Below are 9357 nucleotides of genomic sequence, written 5' to 3'. Positions count from 1 at the left end.
AATAATTAATTTGATTATTCAATTTATTCAATTATTTATAATAATAATTATAGCCATTAATATATTTATTTCAATGTTACATTAATTGATTAGTCATTTTTTTTATATTAGTGTTTAACTGAATTAGTGTTCTTGAAAAATTATATGCATTTATTAACATTTCACATTAAATTAGTGAATTAAAAAATGAATAATACACATATTTGGGTCAAATGGACAATGTAATTATACACAATCTACTGTAGCCTAATAATATTCACTGTAGGTTTTCATATATACAAGAGATTGAATGATGTTGTGAATTTATATATAAAGTTACAGTGAGATATTAACCATATTTAGCCCATCAGACATACAGTGTAACCATATGGACCATCAATGAAACACCTGCTTTAGTATTCACTATTAGTTGTCATGTGTTCTATAGCATTTTATGAAGATAAACACAATTCACCCCTTTCTAAAATTCCAAGGGCCATTTAGCCATCTGAGAAGAAACTTTTTGTGTACAACAATATAATAACACCATTTTGTTAAAAACATGAACTAGGATGACACTAGTTGATGGATCTTTTGCTGCTCTGGAGCGCTAATGGAGCGCTGTCCAGTGCTGAACTTTTGCCGCTGTCTTGACCACATTTGAGAAAAGATGTTGATTTTCCCTCTACAGAACTGGTTGCAGGAAGGTTGAAAAATCCTGAGATAATTCAAGACTCGTTTCTTTCCCATTTGACTGTTACTGAATGCGCTGATGTGATTAATGTCATTCGGATTATGGTGACCTGTTTTCTGATGTTCCTTGTACTTCGCTCATTTATCATGATATCGATGTTGGCGATTCATTGCCCATGAAAAACAAACATATAGGCTAAGTCCCGAGAAGTTAGCTCAGTTGCAAAAAGAGGTCAACTTTACGCTCGAAAATAAAATAGCCGACTTTTAGCTCTTGGAGCTCACTGTTTGCCGGTTAAGATATCCGATGACACGTTCCGTTTTGTCTTGATTTTAGACAAGTTAATGCTATCACAAAACCAGGCAGTTGCTCTTTGCCTCACATGGAAGACTGCGTTGATCGTGTCGAAAACGCTGCTTTCGTTACTAAGCTCGACCAGCTCGAAAGGTTACTGGCAGGTGCCTTTGACGGAACGGGCAAAAGAGATCTCCGCGTTCGTTACACATGACCATTTCCTTAATTGTACGGTTTTGGTTTACGAAATGCACTGACAGTCTTTCAGATGTTGGTAAATCGTGTTATCGAGGGCATGCACAATGTTGAGGTGTATCAGGATGACCTAGTTATTCATAATGCGTTCTGACCAGAACAGAAACAACTCGACGCCTTCAAGTTCAAGTTCAGTTGTCGGTCTCATGCTAATCTTACAATCAGTCCATCGAAATGCAAATTCGGACGAGCTACGGTGACATATTTGGGAAAGATTGTTGGGGGCGGGTAAGTTCGGCCTGTTGAGTCTAAGGTGGAGGATATCCTTCATTTTCCTGTACCCACTATGCGCCGTGAACTGCATTAATTCTTGGGAATATTACAGGAATTTTTCTAAACAAACAAAAAAAATCTGTTATTGCTTCTCCCTTAACTGATCTTCTTAGCCCCAAAGTACCATTTAAATGAACATAATCGTGTCATGTGAGTTTTGAAAAAATTAAAATGCTTCTGCTCAATTTTCCTATTCTCTTTGCTCCTGATTTTCATCTCCATTCTTGCTTGCTGTTGATGCAAGTGACACAGGTGCGGGATCTGTACTTTTCTAACGAGATCAGACTGGTGTTGAGCATCCCGTTTGCTACTTTTCACAAAAATTTAATAAACACTAATGATGTTACTCCACAATTAAGGAGGCACTCGCTCTTGTCCTTGCTCTCCAACATTTTGACATTTATGTGGGTTCCGTTTTGTATCCATTGATTGTCTACACAGGTCATATAACCATTTAGTATTCCTGAACCAAATGAAAAATGATAACAAACGTTTGATACATTTAAGTTTGTTTTTACAGACATTTGAACTGGATAGTTGGCATATTCATGGTAAAGATAATGTCGTTGCTGATGCTTTATTTCGTGTTTAATAGAAATAAATAATCCCCCCTCTTTTATAAAGTTGGAAAGGGGGAAAAAGATAATTTGCATTTTTACAATTTATTCACTTAAGGGTTCTACATATATCCCTGAGACATTTATATTTTGAGTTCATAGGTGGCATTGAGGGAGGATTCCCATTCTGCAGAGGCCCTGGGTTCAAATCCCGGACGAACCCCCAAATGTTACGGCCTATAACCATTTTAAAGCTTGTTAAATTAAACAATTAGATAAATAGAACAGGCCGAACATATGAAATTTACCTTTGTAAAGAAACCTCATTGCTTGACTGGCTACTTTCTACTGTCTCAAACGACGCCCACTGTAGCTTCTCTATGTGCAATTCGCAACCTCACCGATAGATGCCGCTAAAATTTACACATAGCCCCTTTAAATATTAGTAATAGTATAACAATTAAATAACGATGCATTAAATATTTTGACTTTTTTTTTAAAGATTTTATTGAAGTGTCTTCAACAGTAAAAGCTGCTAAATTGATTCAGCCAACATGCACTTCTTGCTGATGTAGTTTTGTTACTCTAAATCTCTTAATGCCCAGTCAGATGTTTTGTTCTGTACATTGCTACGGTTAGCACTGTCAGTCATAGTGACTCGTGGCTGGATTCACTCATTTACATTTTTTCTTCAACACCGATACTAAATTTGCTGAGCTCTAGGGGAATAAACCTGTTTATATATTCAGAGAGGAGCTCAGCTCTGTTGGAGCTCAACCCCTGTTTATACGATGTGTACACAAAGGAAAATCCTGTCATGACAAATTTTAGATATCTATGTTTGTTCATTTAGGCCAGAGGAGAACTGTTCCCCCAAATGAGCCTGGTTTCTCTCAAGATTTTTTCTCCACTACTGTTACCTGAGTTTGTTCTCCTTGCCATTGCGTCCTTCAGCCTGCTCAGTTGGGGTTTAAAAACAAGTAATATTCTGAAATTATCAATCAGGTTACACTGACACTGTCAGTGCCTGTTTACACATTTTCTCTGATTGGATAGTTATCCGATCATGAAAAGCCCAGGTGTAAATGCCCACTGTAATGTTTTTGAGATTTAAATCCGAATTCATATTCACAAAGGAGTGTCTACATTTAATTATACTGAATTATACAAAACTGAATTATGGCAAAGCAGACGGTCACATACATAGCAGTACACAGCAAATATATGAGTATAAAAAAGTCAAACTTATAAAGAGAAAAAGAATGCAAATGGTCATGAAAGTGGATGATCAGACTTGGGTCACTTTCGGCTGCGGTAAGAACGTAGCTTCAGTTTCAGACAGGTACGCATTTTCTGGTGCCATTTGAAACTGCTGAGCCATTTAAAACGCTTTCCACACAAAGAACACAAATAGGGTCTCACATCTGTATGACTTTTCATGTGTATCCTTAAGTGTAACGGCAAACGAAATGTTTTACGACACTGATCACAATTAAACTGCTTTCCTTCAGAGAGAATGTGCGGATGATTTTTCCAACTGCTTCTTTTTCTTTTTCTTGTTACACTGGTGGAGCACTGCTGCTTCTTTCCATGTGTTTGCATATGGCATTTCAGGTCTCTTTTATATCTGAAACTCTTCTTACAGTGAAGACACATGAAAGGTTTTTCTCCAGTGTGAAGCCTCATGTGAATCTTAAGGGTTACATTCTGATTGAAACTCTTTCCACAATGAGTGCAGGTGAAAGGTTTTTCTCCAGTGTGAATTCTCATGTGAACCTTAAGGGCTCCTTTAAATCTGAAACACTTCCCACAGTCATGGCAAGTGAAAGACGTCTCTCGAGAATGAATTTTTTTGTGCCAGTAAAGGCGTCTCCTGTCTGGGAATCTCTGTCCACACTGATGACAATTAAACTCTTCTGAGTGAAGTTTAATGTGGTAAGAAAGGGTTATTTCACGAGCAAAACACTTTCCACACTGAGGACACACGAAAGGCTTCTCTCCTGTGTGAGTTTTCATGTGAACCTTAAGATTTCCTTTTTGTGTAAAGCTCTTCCCACACAGTTTGCAGGTGAAGGGTTTCTCTCCTGTGTGATTTCTCATGTGGGCTTTAAGGGTTGATTTATTTAAGTAGCTCTTCCACACACATTGCAGGTGTAAGGACTCTCTCCAGTGTGAGTTTTCATGTGTAAATCAAGGGTTGTTTTATGTCTGAAACACTTTGCACACTGATTACATGGAAACGGCTTCTCTCCAGTGTGAACGACCGTGTGATTCTTAAGAGCTTCTTTGCGTGTGAAGCTCTTGCCACACAGTTTGCAGCTAAAAGGCTTCTCTCCAGTGTGAACTCTCATGTGGGTATCAAACTGTGCTTTATATAGGAAGCCCTTCCCACACATATTGCAGGTAAAAGGATTCTCTAGAGCGTGAAGCCTCATATGAATTTTGAGTCTTCCTCTGCAGATGAAACTCTCCCCACACTTTTGACATTTAAAACCATCTTTCTTTGTGTGGTTATCAATGGATATTTTATATTTGTAACTCTCCCCACACAGATCACATGTGAATGGCTTCTCTTCAGAGTGAACTTTCATGTGGTTTTCAAGGCTTTGTTTACGTGCTAAACATTTTCCACACTCTTGGCAAATGAAAGGCTTCAATCCAGTGTGACTATTCATGTGGCATTTAAGGTTTTGTTTACGTGAGAATCTCTTTTCACACAGTGGGCATTTGAAAAGCTTCTCTCCACTGTGAACTTTCATGTGCATTTGAAGGTTTCTTTTCTGATGAAAACTCTTTCCACATTGTTCGCAGGTGAAGTCACTGTTAGATTCGGTCTTCTGAACTTTTTTTTGTGATGAAGTTGTTTCGGACTGTATGGATGTTTCCATAGTCATGAAATCACGTCTCTCATATTGATCTTTCTCTTCTATCTTTGTCAGTTCTTGCCTCTCTTCTTTCAGTGCCATCAGGTCTAAAGTGAAAAAAGACAAATACAAGTTAGTGGCACTTTATTGGGATATTACAGACCAGTCACTCCTGGTCATAGGGACCCACCGCTCTGCTCATTTTGTTTGTCTCCCTTATTTGATAAACCTGATTCAGATTAAGGGAACTTAGTGTATCAGATATGGGAAACTTAAACTTCAAAATGAATCACATTTTTCTGTTATTGGTCCCAATTAATCATATAATATTTATATTGTTCATGTTTGACACTGAATCCCCAAATGAATGTGGAAACAACTTAGGTGATTTATTTAATGTTTCAAGCCATCTTTTCTATAAGTAGCCTATTCTTAATAAAGACCAGTATCATTGATACCAATACTGCAACTGATTTCGCTATTAAACACAACACTCCCAACATAAATTCTTCACATAATTCAGACCTCACAATGTTGGGGGTTTGAGTTCATGTATACCTCGATGGCTACATTATTACCTCAATCTCCACAATGGCCAGTGTCAAAATTGTAATTGCATAATATGCAAAATCCAAGCTATAGTTACTGCTGGACAATATCAGGCAAAAAAAAAAAATATATATATATATACATATATTTTTTTTTTCTTCAAATCAGTCAATATTGTTATTTATCACAAACAAATAAATCGATAAAAGCTTTATTTCCTTCAAGTTCAAAGGCAGATTTTTGCTCCTAAGTGCAAGTTGTAAAATCCAGACCACTGATTGTTGTTTTAAACTATTCTACATGGTCAGAACCTCACGAACACTTCACATATTTGAATTATTCAAACTTTTCAACTATTCATTTTTCCTGAACAAAATAAATATCTTAATAGAAACATACATTTCTTAGTTTCTGCATGTTGTCTAATGAGTGACATTGTTTCAAGTCATGAAAGAGAATTGCAGTGTTGCTACTTTAACACTGTTGCCGCGGGTTGTTTTTGATGTCCACGGGTTAAGCGTCTCCAATAACGTCATATTTAGCCTCTAAAATACCAATTTACCAGGGGAACCCCGACAAAAAAGGTGAATTTATTCACTTAGCGCTTCACTCTTGATCACAGCACTGTTTAGTGCTCGCGTGAGCCGAGACTCATCAGGAAGTAAATTTGCATTTAATGCTTTTTAAATTAACTTATAATACACGGCAGTTTGAACTTTGATTTTAACAGTTGGTGTGGCACAGCTCAAATGAGTAGCATTGTTTTGTTACGTTTTTGGTGCATAAACATTACATCGAACATTTATTGAACTCTTGTTGTTTTATCAAAGACAATTTGTCAATTTGCAGGCTCTTTCTTAACGATAGGCCATATGCATTTGTCAAGCTTCCCTCTTGAGATCAAATAAAACTACTTCAGTTAGGACACTGATATGACATTCTTCAAAAATATTCATTTCATAGAGATGGACATTTTAATAAGTATCAAATGAGTGAGTTCAGCTCTAAGAATGAAAACCAACCTGGTTGTTTCTCAGTATCTTCCTGTTTGACTGTGAATGTTTCTTCAATCCTTATGTCTTCACTCTCCTCTTTAATAAACGCCATCTTTATGATAGTGTGTCACATGGATCTCAGCTGCTTCACCAGTTGTTTTTTTGTTTGGACACTGTGTCCTGTTGAAGATGAGAATAATTAAGAAAAACAAAAATAAATGCAAATTAAATCTCTGGGTGCATCTCAATCTGCTCCCTAGTTACTATGCTGCTAAGAGAGTCAAGTCGGAGTAAGAGTTAATGGCCTTAAATGACTTGATTAGACACAGACACATACAAAAACAGCATTTTATATTTGGTATTAGGTCAGGGTTTGTATAATACAGAATCGTCCCATATTTAGGGCATCAAAGAAGCATTCCGTATGAAAGCCTAGAACGCAGTTTGCCCTGTATTCAGACATACACCATACCCAACAAATAGAGAACGTTCCTATTTGGTCATTTTCTGGAAACTGAATAAAAACATTTTATAACCTAATCAGAACCTCAGAATATTCCCTGCTGGTTATTTATAGTTTTATTTTCGTAACCATGTAAACTAATTAAAATGTTGCAATGTTTCTGAGTGATGACTACAAACAGAATTTGATTAACAAACAGAATTTCACGCCTGAAATAAGCTTTCTTTAAAAAAAACGTAAAAATTAGGGCAGTCAAAACAGATTATAACAATCAATTTTATAGCTACAATGTTAAGCCAAGGTTAAGCATAGTGTGAAAAGCATATCATAAACACGTTATACACTACAAATATTTTGAGCATCCCTTATTTTCCTACAAAGAATCATATTGTCCCATATTTTCCTTGTCTTAAGTTGGCAACCCTAATTTTGTTTTGTTTCATAGAGCACCGTTTCTCTCATCACTCTCATTCGTGTTTGCGATAAACTGATTCACTACATAGGGAGCAAATGAGACGCAGCTTTTCTGTTATCATATCTGAGTGCTGTTAACTCATAGAAATACCGTTTGTTAGTATTAGATAAAGCATCGCAGTGTTTAATTCATCAATAGTTAAACCATTTTACGTTGCTGGTAAAACTATGAATTTACATGAACTTCTTGCATTGCATTACACACTTTAAATGCTTAAAGATACTAACCTTTCTTCAGCCGATTCACAACAAATGCAGGAGAGGGGCGCGGTCTTATGACGTCACATCATAATACCAAAATAAAAGTCTTATAATGCTGCTGTCTAAAATGTAAAAAATGCTAATTTAAATGCAAGAGAAGTTTAGACTTATTGGTGAAATACATATTTAAATAAATGTTGTCCAGTGGTGCAGTGGTGTGTTGAAAATTAAGAACTACAAATAAAAGAGAGTGAGATTCTGTCTAAAAGACCATTTATACTAGTATAAGAATGAAAACAGTGGGATTTACAAGTATATATATATATATATATATATATACCATTTACTTATATTACCATTTGCTAGGGCTGCAACGATAATCGCACGATGTCGTGAGGCGCGTTTAGTCAGTGAAGCCGGTACTTTGATTAGTAGTAAAGCTCCATCAAGTGCGTTCAGCTGGAGCGGCAAGTAATACACAGAGCCGTAAAGCACTGACAAGCTACGCCAAAATCGCGCGCAAAATCGAATCGCGATTTTGGCGTAGCTTGTCAAGTGCTTTACGTGCTGGATCTGGTGTGTTTAATAGGGGTTTAATCCAGGGGTGTTTCTAGGATTTTAAAACATCCGGGGCTGGTGCCAAAACATCAGGGGCTAGTGGTAGTTGGTGGGAGCTCACATCATGCTCACATAAGATTTTGTTAGACACAAGTGGTTGAACCTGGATCCTTCTAGATGGGTCCGGGGGCATTAAACTGGGTGTTAAAGACCTTGTCACACTATTAACAATAGTAAATAGTAATCACTGCAAATAGCAAACATATCAAAGTATTATAACAAAATTATAACATTACAAAAATATGTTAGACAAATAAAATAATACATTTGAAAATGTATTTATAACTGTAACAAATATATAGTTGCATGCAAAAATAGGGCCCTTTTTTTTCCCCTAAATTCCGTTTTATTTATTTATTTATTTATTTTTTTCAAATTCTGTTTTCTGTTTTCATTTTTCTGGTCTTCTGTTTAATGGTTAAATTACCATCCATTTATCAAAAGTTAAGAAAAATTACATGTTTAGGACCATATAAAATGTTTTTTTTTTTTTTGTCACTTTACGTTTTATTGTTACCAAATATGTTTTAGCATGTCTGTTTATTTGAATGCATAAAAACAACTTCTGTGTTGTGTATTTTTCTGGTTATCAGATGAGGGTATAAAATATTGATTTAATTGATCTTTTAATGAAAATTATATTTTATTTTTGGCAAATAAATGGGATTTACTATTAAAATGTAAAACATGGAAGAAATATTGTGTTTAAAAAAAATGTATACATTTTTATTAATTAGTAGTAGTAGGCACGTGCATTATACTGAATGATTAATAAAGCTAAACCGAACTTTTATTTTGAGGGGTTTGCCGACTTGTCGTGAATACCTTTACATTTCTATATATATTTGACGCTTGGTTTACTCAAATGAAACAGTGAAATGCTCATGAAGTGACTCTCAGAGCAGTTCTGGAGATGCTGTTAATGTATTTATGTCCTCATTTAGTGAAACGGCAGACGCTGAAATCACTGCGCGTGTCAGTATTACATGTGTAGAAAACGAAACCGCGCATCCGCGCCGTTCATTCATAAAAAGACACGCAGAACTTGCAGGATTCATATTTAAATAGTCTTTTGCGACATGATATTTACAGATACTAGTCCATATCGGGACTTGATTTACATTTAATGACCAACTTTTGA

At 35.9% G+C, this 9357-nt stretch overlaps 2 protein-coding genes and 1 pseudogene across 2 annotated transcripts in view; 1 reads left to right on the top strand and 2 right to left on the bottom strand.

The window, feature by feature from the left end:
* The window catches only part of LOC127164208 (gastrula zinc finger protein XlCGF8.2DB), a 196520-nt gene that overhangs the window by 138026 nt on the left and 49137 nt on the right, over positions 1-9357 (top strand). The gene's annotated exons all lie outside the window — the stretch shown is intronic.
* LOC127164203 (gastrula zinc finger protein XlCGF7.1) overlaps positions 1-9357 on the bottom strand; it is a 240762-nt gene that overhangs the window by 224676 nt on the left and 6729 nt on the right. The window lies entirely within an intron of this gene.
* Positions 2404-7674, bottom strand: LOC127164172 (gastrula zinc finger protein XlCGF57.1-like; annotated as a pseudogene).

Source organism: Labeo rohita, chromosome 4, assembly GCF_022985175.1.
Source record: "Labeo rohita strain BAU-BD-2019 chromosome 4, IGBB_LRoh.1.0, whole genome shotgun sequence".
Taxonomy (NCBI): domain Eukaryota; kingdom Metazoa; phylum Chordata; class Actinopteri; order Cypriniformes; family Cyprinidae; genus Labeo; species Labeo rohita.
This window is presented reverse-complemented; position numbering and strand designations above follow the sequence as displayed.